Source organism: Ursus arctos, chromosome X, assembly GCF_023065955.2.
Source record: "Ursus arctos isolate Adak ecotype North America chromosome X, UrsArc2.0, whole genome shotgun sequence".
Taxonomy (NCBI): domain Eukaryota; kingdom Metazoa; phylum Chordata; class Mammalia; order Carnivora; family Ursidae; genus Ursus; species Ursus arctos.
This window is the reverse complement of record NC_079873.1, coordinates 16,168,494-16,182,124: the sequence shown is the minus strand read 5'-3', so window position 1 is coordinate 16,182,124 and position 13,631 is coordinate 16,168,494.

Here is a 13,631-nt window from a genome sequence, read left to right as displayed (position 1 = left end):
TTTACTTTGGGTTTTTAGACTATACTTTCCAAAGTTTTCCAGTGCTCTCCCAATCTATTCCTTCTCTAGGTTCATCATGGGGTTCTCTTCCACTGATCATCCCTTGAATGTTATTGTAGACCAGGTTTCATCCTTGGCTGTCCTGATTTTAGTTCTCCCAGAAGCAGACCCTGAGACAAGGATTACCATGCAAATCATTCATTAGGAAGATGATCCCAGTAGGGGAGTAGGGAGGTGAGATGAACCGGTAAGGGAAGGCCACCGACAAAGAGTGTCCTACCAAGCCAGTTACCACCGTAGGCAACTGGGGCATAATCCCACTGTGGAACACATGCCTCAGAATTACCCTGTTGGTAGAGGGAGAGAGCTAAAGCTTTATCTACCAATCCTATCAGTTATTGGTTGAGGGCTGTAGTAATTCCCTGGCACTTCTCGCCTGCCCGCCAGCGAAGCATCACAGGGTGCCAACAGTTGGAAGTCAAGCTGGTGTGCACCAGATGTGAAGGGCTGAGGGATATGGGCAGGACAGTGACAGTAACTGCTGCCTTCTTTCCTCACCTTAGCCATTATCTCGGGGTTACTCTCGTCAGTGAGAATAAAACGAACAATGATAGTAGCAAACACGTATGTACCAGGTTAGGTGGTGTACCTATATTAGCTCATTTCATCCTTACAACAGCCCTGTTAGCTACCATTATTATCCACATTTTATTGAGGAGGAAACAGAATCAGAGGAGCCAAATTGTTTCAGGTTACATGTCGATGCTGATGTCTCTGCACTTATTTACAACCCATATTGCTCCTCCAAGCTCTAACTAGTATTTCTGTTTGCCAACTGGCTGTGCTCACCAGGCTTCTACTGGCATCTCAAATGCAACATGTTCAAAATGAACCTGTCAGAAAGTGTGAAAAAACCTTGATACATTATGATTCTTATCTTTTTCCTTTGGACAGATTTTTAAAGCTTCATTGAAAAATAATTTTTATCTTAAAATATTTTTTCTGATAATTGGAGAAATATGTATGCATTATAAAGATTTTGGAAAAAATGGGGAAGTATAAAGATTGCAACAAAATACTCCATAATTCTGCTACACAGAGTTGACACTGTGGGCATCTTCTTTTGCCCAATTGTGTATGTCATTTTAAGATGTTTAAGATACACATACTCTGTGTGTGTATATATTAATTTGCATCTTGCTTTTTTTACATTATAAGCATTTCTCCACACCATTAAAAAAATCTTTATAAACACATTTTAAAGGCTACATGATGTTCCTGACATACGGACCTACCAAAATTTGCTTAACTCTTCCCTTGTTATTGAACATTTGTATTGCTTCCTTTACCCTTGGAACAGCTGCTGAAATCAATACTTCTGTACCTAAGTCTGTGGCGCCTGGGTGGCTCAGTCGGTTAAGCATCTGCCTTGGCTCAGGTCATGATCTCAGGGTCCTGGGATTGAGCCCCACATCGTTCTGCCTGCTCAGTGGGGAGCCTGCTTCTCCCTCTACCTCTGCCCCTCCCCCTGCTTGTGCTTTCTCACTTGCTCTTTTTTCCTCTCTCTCAAATAAAGAAAGAAAATCGTTTAAAAAATACTTCTGTACCTAAGTCTTTATATGCATTTTGGATTATTTCTAGAAGAGGAATCACTTTTTTAAAGGACGACAACATTTCTAGGGTTTTAATACCTCTTGCTTGCAGAAAGGCTCTACATACTCATAGCAGGAGAGTGCAAGAGTGTCTTCCACTACACCCTTGCTGACAATGAGTATTTTCATGCTTTTAGAAACCTGGTAAATCCCTAAGAGAAAATTGCACTTGCTGGTTCCATTTTCATTACCTCAATTTCCAGTGAGGTTAACTTTTTTCTACCTCTTTGCTGACTACTTGTCTTGCCTTTTTGTAAACTGTCCACACCATTTACCACTTTTTCTTCTGGTTCTTGTGGTATTTCTTATCACTTTTACAAATTACCGATAAGTCTTTTATTATATTTATGGGAAAAATTCTCATCTTGCCATTGGTCCTTTAAATTTTTGACCTAAAACAGCTTAAGTGATATAGCAGAGCAGCTTCCTTGCTGTGATCTATTGAATGTCAGCCCTCCACACAAGGGTTTTAAAAAATCAAAAAAAGAAACAACAACAACAACCAGTTTCCATGTTTTCTGAAATCAAATCTAACCTTTCTATCTTTGAGATTATTCCTGTTACATTTGAGCTTTGAAAGGCTTTTCCCACCTAGGTATTATGTAATTCCCCATCCAAATTTTCTTCTAATATCTTATGGTTTGTATTTCTGCATTACATTTCTTTTAAATCCAGTAAAGTGTGACATGAAACTGATGTCCCTGCTCCCCCAAATATAGTCCCTATTAGCCAACTTTCTTATTTATTGAGTTCCTGTCCCCATTGTCATATGTCTCGTTTGTAACGAATCACAATGTTTTAAGTAATTGAAGCTTTGCAATAGGTTTTAACATCTGTCATGGGAATGGTACTATGATCTTCCCCCCAAATATTTTCTCAGCTCTTCTCATCATTTATTATTCCGTATGAGCTTTAGAATCATCTGGTCAGGTTACAAAAAATTCCAATGTGTGTCTATTGTGTTTATATAAAATTTCAATATTAATTAGAGAAGAAAGAATATATTTAAAATATTGAGTGTTTCCATCTATTAAGATGATGGTCTCTCAATTCATTAATCTCTTCTTTTATATCCTACAAAATCTCCTAAACTTTTCTTATTAAGTTTATGCTAGTATTTATATTCCTGTTCCTATGTCAAATGGATTCTTTTGTTCCATAATCTCTTCTGACTGGTTATTTCTGTTAGAGAGTAGATCTATTTATTGTTGTACATTCGTGCTTTTATCTAGCCATTATGCTAATTATAGTAATTTTTAGTTGATTCATTTGGGTTTCTTCCTTTCTTTCATACTGATTTCTACTACGTCTCTTTTATATTTGTTGTTTGTGGTTTTGGTTTTCCAGATTACTAAAACAATGTTAAATAATGATTCTTTTGGTATCACAATTAGTTGGGTATTTACTGCTATTCTGAGATTAATATTGTTATGAACACTATGCTAGTTTTTCTTTCCTTTTTCAAGTTTTTTTTAAATCAGAGATGGCTATTGAATTACCAACTCCTTTTTTCAGCATCTATTATAGTAATCAAGTGATTTCTTATTTGTCATCCTAATATGATGCATTATTTTAATATATTTGCTAATATTATATTGCCCTTATATCCCTGAGATAATTTACCTGGTGAGTTATTCTTTTAATATGCTATTAAATTTGATTTAGTACTTTATTATTTTGTTGTATTATACTCATACTGGGGTGAGACTATAATTTTTGTTTTTGAGTTTTTATCAAGTTTTAGTTATCAGTTTAATGCTAATTTTGTAAAATAAATTTGGTAATAATAATACATGGGAAAGATTTTCTCTTTTTTTTTTCTATTCCTGAACAGTTTATATAACATGAAAATGATCTGTTTCTTACTAGATGGAAGGAACTCACCAGTAAAGCCATATGTCAAGGATACATTTTTTTGCTTGTTTTTTCTTTTGTTTTTTATGGTAGGCTCCATGCCTAGCATGGAGCCCAGTGCAGGGCTTGAACTCACGACGCTGAGATCAAGACCTGAGTTGAGATCAAGAATCAGATGCTGGGTGCCTGGGTTGCTCAGTCGGTTAAACGTCTGTTTTGGGCTCAGGTCATGATCTCAGTGTCCTGGGATGGAGCCCCACATCGGGCTCCCTGCTCAGTGGAGAGTCTGCTTCTCCCTCTCCCTCTGTCTCTCCCCCCGGCTTGTGCTCTCTGTCACTCTCTCTCTTTCTCTCTCTCAAATATATAAATAAAATCTTTTTTAAAAAACATAAACATTTATCTTTGAACCAGTTTAATAGCTGGAGTGCTATTTCTTATGTCTTCTAGTAGCTTCTCCCAAACCATGACTTTAGCCCTCAGAGCCGTACAGTGAGTCTGATTCCTTTTACATGAGATAGTCCCTCAGAGTTTTGAAGACTGTTGTAACCATACCCTCCCCGCCCCCACCACCATAAGTCCTTTTTATCCAGACAGGAATCTCCAATTCTTTCAAAGTGTCTTCATACAACACAGACCTGAACAACCACCATTGCCGCCGCTTTCCTCCGTATGTTCTTCAATTTGTGTTGTTTCAGAATTCCACCCAATACTCTGCATGTGCTCAGACAAAAACAGGCTAAAGAAGAGAGACTACTTTTTCGTTTGGACATTACATTTATTACTGCAGTCCTAAATCAGCTTGGTTTCTCTGGTAGTATGACTGTCAACTGACACTGAAGCTATTATCCACTGAAAACTTCAATTTTTTTTCACACATATGCTACTGAGTCACGTTTCCTTCACTCTGAATTTGGACAGTTGTTTCTTGGCAATCATAACAAATACCTCCCTTTTATCTCTGTCAAATTTAATTTTAGTTGTTTAAAAGCATTACTTACTCATCATAAGATTTTTCTGGAGCCTGAATCTGCTATTTATGAGCTAATCCTTCTAGCTTCACAGAATATATAAATTTTATGATCCTGGACCTGTGAGTCATTATGAGACTACTGAATACAAGAATACTGAGGATAGAACCCTGTGCCATAGCAGAAACCTCTCATTGTGTTGGCATTGATCCATTAATTAGCATTCTCTAAGTATAGTCACTCACAAAGTGAGTACACACACACGCACACACACACATAAAATTCTTGTACTTGGCTCACATATCTCTGTCTTGTTCACAGTTGCATATAAGACCTGTTAAAATGTCTTTGGCATTGAGATCATTGCTTACTAAGAGAAATTAAAACATACATCCACGCAAAACTTACACATGAATGTTCTTCGTAGCTTTATCCATAATACCTCAAAATGAAAAACAATCCTAAATGTCCATCAACAGGTGAATAGATAAACAAAATGTGATATATCACACAATGGACCATGACTTGAAATAGAAGTAACATCCAAAAGCGTGGACAAATTTCAAAAACAATAGGGTGATAGAAGTCTGATACAAAAATTGATATACCATGTAGTTATGTTTATATGTAATTCTAGAGAAATGAAACCAATCTGTAGTGACAAAAAGCAGATTAATTCTTGCCTGGGACCAAGAGTTGGGGGAGATTTGCCTGCAAAGGGACACAAAGGAAGCTTTGGGGAATAGAATGTTCTATATCTTGATCATAGTGATGGCTACATGGGTATACACGTTTGTCAAAACTCTTCAGACTGTATACCTTATTATTTTTTATTTTAAATTTTTATTTTAATTCCAGTTAGTTAATATACAGCATTAGATTAGTTTCAGGTGTACAGTATAGTGTTTCAACACTTCCGTGCATCACCCAGTGCTCATCATGACAAGTGCACTCCTTCATCCCTATCACCTGTTTCCCCCATCCCCACCATCCACATCCTGTCTGGTAACCATCAGTTTGTTCTCTAGAGTTGAGTCTGTTTCTTGATTTCTCTCTCCCTCCTCCCCCCTTATTTTTCCCCTTGCTTATTTGTCATGCACCCTTATGTTTACAGCAACATTATTTACAATAGCAAAGATATGGAAGCAGCCCAAGCATCCATCAACTGATGAATGGATGAAGAAAATGTGGCACACACACACACACACACACACACACACACACACATACACACATACACACACAGAGGAATATTATTCAGCCATTAAAAGAAGAATGAAATCTTGCTATTTGCAATGACATGAATGGAGCTAGAGAGTAAATGCTAAGCAAAATAAGTCTGTCAGAGAAAGACAAATACCATATGATTTCACTCATATGTGGAATTTAACAGGCTATATACTTTAATGGGTGTGATTTATTTTATGTAAATTACATCTCCATAGAGATGGGTTTTTAAATATATATATATTGCTTATCTCATTCCCTGATTTATCATGATGACTTGATTAAAGAAAGAATTAAATTAGTCTCATTCGACTTCTTCATGAACTCCTGCTGGGTCCTAGAGACTGCTACATTATTTTCTAAGTACCTGCAAATTATCCTTTTAATAATGTGTTCTAGAACGTTTCTAAAAATCAATATCGAGTTCACCCAACCATACTATGTGAAAGCTATCCTCTTCCATCCTTTGAAAATGGGAATTCTTCGTTCCTGTAGCAGTTTTCTGTGACTTTTTATGTTGCCAATTCCCCAAAGAAATAAACAATGATTCTGTCATCTCATTTGTATGCTCTTAGTTCTCTGGAATGTAATTCACCCAAATCAGGAAATTTAAAACTTGTTTGGAAATATTGAGTGTTCTTTCATTTCAGGCTTCCTCTGCAAAGGGGCTTCTGAGTTGGAGATATTGTGGGATAATTTAGGCTGCAATTTAAGGAGCCATTCACCGCTTATGAGCCATTGTGTTAGCCTGTGTCAGGATGTCTGGCTCCAAGTCTGGTGCGGGTGATGTCTGAGGAGCTGTCTGTGTCAGAGCACCACAATTTCCTGCCTGAGAGTTCAGTATTGATCTGTCTCAGACCACTAAAGGATTTTTAGCCTTCTTCACTTCTTTGGTGGCAGGAGACAAGGTTACTTAGGCCTTTTGTATTGTGCTGATTCCATAACTCACATGCAATAAATGCACCTATAAGACATGTTGTGCTTGGCATTCTACGTTAATGTCACTGATAAGATGTATCCTTTCTGTTTCTGCAAAAACATTTTGAGCCTGGAGGCGAAGGGAGAGTCAGACCACAGTCTGGATCCTGAGCTGACAGCCTCTAGCCTCTATTTCACCCAGTCCTTCGTGGCCCATTGTAGATCATGTTCTAGATCAGAAGGGAATGCCATACACCTGGGACAGGGAGCTACAAGCCAGGGGGTAAGATATGGGAACCCTCTTCAGAGCACAGAGCAGCAGACAGAAAAGTACGCAGGGAAAAGTGAGCAGTGGATGGAAGAAATCCTTTGTTTCTTGGTTCACACACCTTTGGAACTGTGACTTTGACCTTGATGTCTCTGGAGCACATAATAAAGAGGAACACTTACCAAAAACTCATCAAAACAGAGTAGCCCTTCTTAAAGGGCTCTGGGTACTTCTGTAAGAGAGCTTATTTGTGCTACTAGAATACAATAACCCTGACAGTAATCCTCTAAAATCCTCAAAGCCTGAAATGTACTAAAAACAAAAGAATATCATTATGGCTTCTGTCTCAGATTTAGATTTAGAGATGTTTTCTTTCTGAATTTGGAAAGTCAGACTCACCAAGCACTGTGAGTGTTAGAATCAACTCAGGGCTGGAAGAGATGTTTAGATTAATCTATTCTATCCTCCCACCTAATGCAATATCCCTGACAGATGATCACCATGCCTCTAGATGGATATTTAATACACAGGAACTCATTTCTTCTGAGGCTGCTCATTTCCTTGTTGGAACTGTTTCTTCTTACTCTGAACTGAATGCCCTCCCTGGGCAACTTGTATTCATTGGTCTTACTTCTGACCTTTGAAGCAATATAGAGTAAAATTGTTTCTTTTTAGTCTGAGAGCCATTTAACTATCTGAAGACAGTGATCATATTTCCCGTTCATTTCTGCTTCCCTAGTTTAAACATCCCTACTTTCTTCAATCACTGCTCCTTGATGCAGTTTTTGGATCCGGCTCGGGATACATTCAAAGTGACCCATCCAATCCTTGAACAACAGCGTAATTTATTGGCGTGACAGACACACAGAACACACGCTATAACAACACTTCCATTAGAGCGGCTTAACAGTGTTTAGCTTGTGGCTGACCACAGATAGCTGCTCTGGCATAATTGTTCTTTACTGTGGAAGGATTACAGCGTTCACAGCCCAGAGATGCAATTCTTTAGCCATGGGAAACTTTGCCAAGACTATTCAAAATTATAAATCTATTTTAATCATTTAACAACAATACGGTCAAAGAATGTTTGTTCCTTAAAATGCATAGCAAGCTTATCTCCTGAACTGTGATATAGAATAAGATTACTTTAATAGAGGGACGTCTGGGTGGCTCAGTTGGTTAAGCATCTGCCTTCAGCTCAGGTCGTGATCCCAGGGTCCTGGGATGGAGCCCCACGTCGGGCTCCCTGCTCAGTGGGGAGCCTGCTTCTCCCTCTGCCTTTGCCCCTCCCCCTTGCTTGTTCTCGCTCTCTCTCAAATGAATAAATAAAACATTTTTTAAAAGATTAATAGAGATGTAAAAATATATGGAACTTAGAAATGGTCAAATATCTAAGCAGTATAAGTAAGGTTTCATGTGTATTTGAGTACAGAACGCATTACTGAGGATCAAAGCCATTGGGACCATTTCTGAGCTCATGTTAATTTTTTGGTTTCCCTAGGCAGTGTTCCTCTGTCAGTACATTCATCGTCATTCTCAAAAATTGCGTAGAAGCTGCTGAGGATTGTTTGTTCCCTTAACTTGGGCAGTGTATTATGTTATATTTGTTAGAACCAGTTTTGTTAGAAACTGAGGTCTATATTATTTGCTGGAAAGTTCTGAACTTCACAGTATCTGCGCCCGTTTGGGGGTCAGCACACTCATCATCTTCGGGTGAACATTTTCTACATGTCATCAAAACACACAGAGACCAGACATTGCAGGGTAGATGCTGTTGCCATTTCTTTATGTCTCATTACTTAATCGACTTCACACGACATGAGAATGTAAACTAAGAGGTGAATTGCTTTGCTTTATCTAAATTGTCTCTTGTTTATGCGCTGCTGATAATTTCGCTCTCCACTTTGAAAGCATGGAAGTGTGCCTGCTGGGATCTGTGTGCTGGGATTTGTAATGTAGAGGAATGGAGGAAAGGCATTGTGAAAACATGATTTCATTTGATCCTTAAATAGCCCTCTCCTGTAGGCATGAGCAATGTACTCCAGAGAAAACAGAAACAAAATGATCTATTCAAGGTCACAGTTGATAACTAGCGAAGCTAAGATTCAAGTACACATGTTCCATAATCTAAAGCCTTAGTTCTAGACACTGTGCATTATAATGCTCCTCATGTCTCCTCAAAGTTGTAGAGAATGAGTCCAACGTCTCTCTTTTAACCCTCCAAATTTGTAGACATAGGACAGATACTGTCTTAACTTTTTTGCCAGATACTGATGGCTGTCATTCCATTCTCTGTACTTTTCTACTGATAGGAGCCTATTATTGTTCAGGGCTATAACGTGTCCCATTAAAAATACCTCCTTAGACTCCTTTACAGCTAGTGGTCATGTGTCCCAGTTTTGTCCAGTGAAATGTAAGCAGATGTCACCTGAGTGAGGCTTCTCCAAAAGCTATTGCTCTCCTGATAGTAAGGGGCAAACTCAGTGCCTTTCTCTTTGCCCTTCACCTTCTCCATCCCTGGAATGGGGGCATGATGTCTGCAGGTGGAGCAGCCATCTTGCAACCTTCAAAACAACAGCTAGAGACCAAGGATGGCAGAATGGAAAGATAAAAGAAACCTGTGTCCCTGGGGGCATCTTGCTCTGCTACCTAGAGTTACTATTTTTCTTACATTATAAAAAGTTACTATTATATACAGTCCAGTGTAATCCTAACTAAAACAACTATTTTCTCCTTATTTCCCTTTAGTTTGTCTATAAGCTCCAGGCCATGGTTAAGAAGAGTGGATTCGTTGGCTAACTGAAAATAATAATAATAATAATAATAATAATAATAATAAAAAGAGTGGATTCAAAGCCTTAATTTGGGAATTCACATCAGACTTGTTCACAGGATACTATAAATTAAGATAGTTGCCCTGGGTCTTGTGCTTTCTCTCTACCCCTCAACCCAAAATTAAATTGTGCCTCCCTCCACCCCAGTGCTGTGGGTGACCATGCGCCTGAACTGGGGAAAGGCAAACGGGGATGAGTGAAGAGAGAGGGGTGGGTTCCTGCACTCATGATTATTGAGCAGGGGTGATATTTCCGGAGCCTGGGGTGGAATGCCCTGATGTCTTCTATTATGTTGTCTGTATTGGATTTTGGTAGAAAAAGGTATGTAGTATGATTTGCTTTAAAATCTTATTCTTATGGTGCTATCCCTGGATAGCTTAGTGCATTTTTTTCAGGTGGATCTATTTAAGTCAAATTTATTTTAGTGTCCCTCAATTCTAGGAAGAGCAAGCATATCCTATTTTCAACCACAGGGGAATTATCACATTAAAATGAATGTACAATATGTAGAATAAATCCACAAAAATCGATCAGAATAAAGCTTCTCGACTGACTCTTAACCAGTGTTCCCTCCTGTAAGACGGAATATTTATTCAGCATATTTATATGCCAAGAGGGGATATTTACCTGCCTTATAAACAAGAAAATGCTATCAGAGATGAGTCATACTTCAAGTAGCATCTGAAAGTAAAGTTATCCTTTATAGTCTCTTAAAACGTTTTCTTGCTTTAGGACTAAAGATGAGCAAATGATACACAAAAGCATGTCTTCTTTGAAAATTAAGATAGAAATTGCTGCTGCATTAACTTTGGTTCCTCTTATATCACAATGATAAAGGAACTTAATGAAATATTCTATGGGAAGATGAAGGAGAAAAGGAAATTACAGAAAGTAGGCCTTTCCCCCTTTCGTCTTTCTTCTTTCTTTCTTTCTTTCTTTCTTTCTTTTTTTTGAGATATAGTTTAGAAGATAACTGAGAGTAATGAACAGCTCAGTGGCATAAAGTTTGGCCTGCCACCAAGTTTGTCCCCCATTTGGGCTTGATGTAGTTACAGGAACTCACCCATGAGCTAGAATGTGGAGGGAAGACCGGAAAGAGAGATGGCGAAGGTAGCACACTGGAAGTATGATCCCATTCATGCTTCTGTCCAGTGGGGGAATCCATTTACAGGGCCCCAACCAGGAAGACTCTCTTTCCCCAAATGGGAATGAAATAAAATTCCCCTCTCTTTCTGCTCCTGGAGCAGAGCACGTGCACGGTGCTCAGTGGCAGGAAGCCATGGGGCAGAGCGCAGGGCCTGGCCCAGGGTCTCCGTCTTCTCTCACCTCTCCTTACTCCCAGGCTCTCTTTGCCTTTCCGGGAGGAAGCAGTCCCAGCCCCGTGACTTCGTCTTCACCCCCAGCTGCTCCCCTTGTCTCTTTCCTCCCCTGGCAATGAAACAATTTTTCGTTTACTATAAAAGTTAATACAGAAAGAAGGAGCTCCTGCCATTTATGACAACACGGATGGACCTCAAGGGTATTATGCTACGTGAAGTCAGCCAGAGAGAGACAAATACTGCTTGACATCACTTATACGTGGAGTCTAAAAAATGTCAAACTCATACAAACGGAAGATGAAAGTGGTTTCCAGGGGCTGGGGGATGAGGGAAATAGGGAAAGTTTGGACAAAGGATACAAACTTTCAGCTTTAAGATAAATAAGGTCTGAGGATCTGATGTGAAACACGGTAACTGTCATTGATAATACTGTATTGTATAACTGCAATTAGCCAAGAGAGTGGAACTTAAATGTCCTTACCAAGAAAGAAAAAAGATAAATAGATGAGGTGATGGGTGTGTTACTTAATAAAATGGAGGGAATCCTTTCATAATGTTCAGGTATATCAAATCACTGCAATGTGAAAAAAGAAAAAAAAGAACTTTTCAAAAAGTAAATACGATTGTACTGTAGTTTTGCAAGATGCACCATTAGGGAAATTAGGTAAAGGGCACACGGGATTTCTGTATTATTTCTTGCAATGCATGTGAATCTGCAATTATCTCAAAATAACAAGTTCAATTTTTTAAAAAAACACATGCTCAGTGTAATAGAATTTAAACACTACCTACTTCTAGACTATGTACAGTCCCACTCTCTATAGCCTGCTTTACCTATTTTGAAGAAAAACCCAGAGATACTTAATTCTTTTGCATGCAGACTATTAAGTGTGAGGGAATCTGTTGGTGGACTGAGCTGAGGAAGGCTTCAACAGGATTTATAAGAGCCTGGAGGGAGAGGACGGAAAACCTGTGGCTAGTTGGGGACTAGGGGATCTCGTTTGCGTGTGTATGGGGTAAACCGATTGGCTGGCAGCTAACGGAGCAGTCACTCTGGGCATCTGGCCTTGGTAAGGCCTTCAAAGAAAGCAACATCATTTGTTTATGGATTCTCTGTAACGTTTTGAGGGTTGAGCTGAGGAGCACGCGGGCCGGGCTCTCTGGGTCGGCCTGTGGACTTCACCAGCACCTGCACCAAAGCGAGGCTCGTTCTGCAGCACTGCCCGCAGTAGAATCTCTCCCCGAGCGTGGAAGAGCAGCCTGGGGCTGGCGTGGAGTTGGGAGGAAAACTTGTACAGCAGCCTGCCTCTCCCATCCATTCACCAAGAGACTCGGCCAAACCGGCCTCTCCGAGGCTCCATTTCCCCACCTCTCAAAGGAGCCTAGCATAGTTGTGAAGGGTGAGTGGCCGAGTCACGATGGGTCAAGTACTCTACAGGTGTAGTGGGAGTGTGTGCATTCGGTAGGAGAGACAGAAGCATACATGGCTAAGCTCTGCTTGCTCTTCCCGCAAGGAAGTTGTAAAGTTAACATAGCACCGACGTCTTTAATGCAGGCCCCATAATGAGATCTATATTATTGATTACAAAGAGCTTTCAGTGGCTGTTTTAAACCCCGGCTGAAGAGGATATTACTTTTACTTTTTTTTTTTTTTTTTTTTTTTTTTTTTTTTTTTTTTTGCTGTAACACCATGCATCATTTTTTAAAAAGGAAGCAAAAAAGCCTGCTTCTCCTTGCCTCAAGACCTTTGCCTCTGCAGCACGAGCTAGCATCAGAGGCACCAGCTGGGTTTCTGGGCTCTGTTGGCAGCGCTGACAAAATGTCAGTGCCCATCATTTCTTCTGGGAGCTCTTGAGAGCTGAGTGAGCAGATAGCTCGGTCTTTTCCAGAAACGGTTCTCCCCTACTGCTTTGTTGATCCCTGCCAGGTACCTCCTTTTTGATCCTTTAGCTTGATGTGGCCAATTCTCCGCTGAGTTACAGCGAAGAACTGTTGTGTTAAATTGTCCAGCTGGAAACACTCCCGGTCCCACTCCCATCGCCTCCCCAGCTTGCTTTCAGCTGGCTCCGAAACAGGTCTCAAAAATAAAGAATTGTCTGTGGCATACAGATAACACTTCTTTAAATCCTGGTGTCTCAAGATTAAATTAGCTATTTTGATGGCCTCATATTCTGAGAACACTGTGTTTTTGAAAAGTAACCTTTTATCATGCTGGGAGCCATTTGAAAGCTTTGAGTGAATCTTTGCCAGGCCTAAGTATTGATCTTTGTGGCAAGGGCAGGAGGTAGAGAAAGAAATGTAGCAGACAGGGCAAATGAATGGGAACCAGGAGGTCAGAGAACACCGCTGTGTTCCTCTGTGTGAGGAGAGTGCTATTGTGAGGAGCAAAATGGGCGAGGGGAGTGATACAGGGACACCCGGGGCTTCCACGGTTTTCTCAAGAGCAGCCCCGATGACTCTGACCACCATGGAAGGAACCTTGGAAATGTTAGGAAAAAAATTTCTCTTTGCTGACTTCAGTTGACAGTAATACACACTCTGAATTAAGCTTCAAAGGCTGATTTAATTTAGAGTGATCGGCTCATTTGATA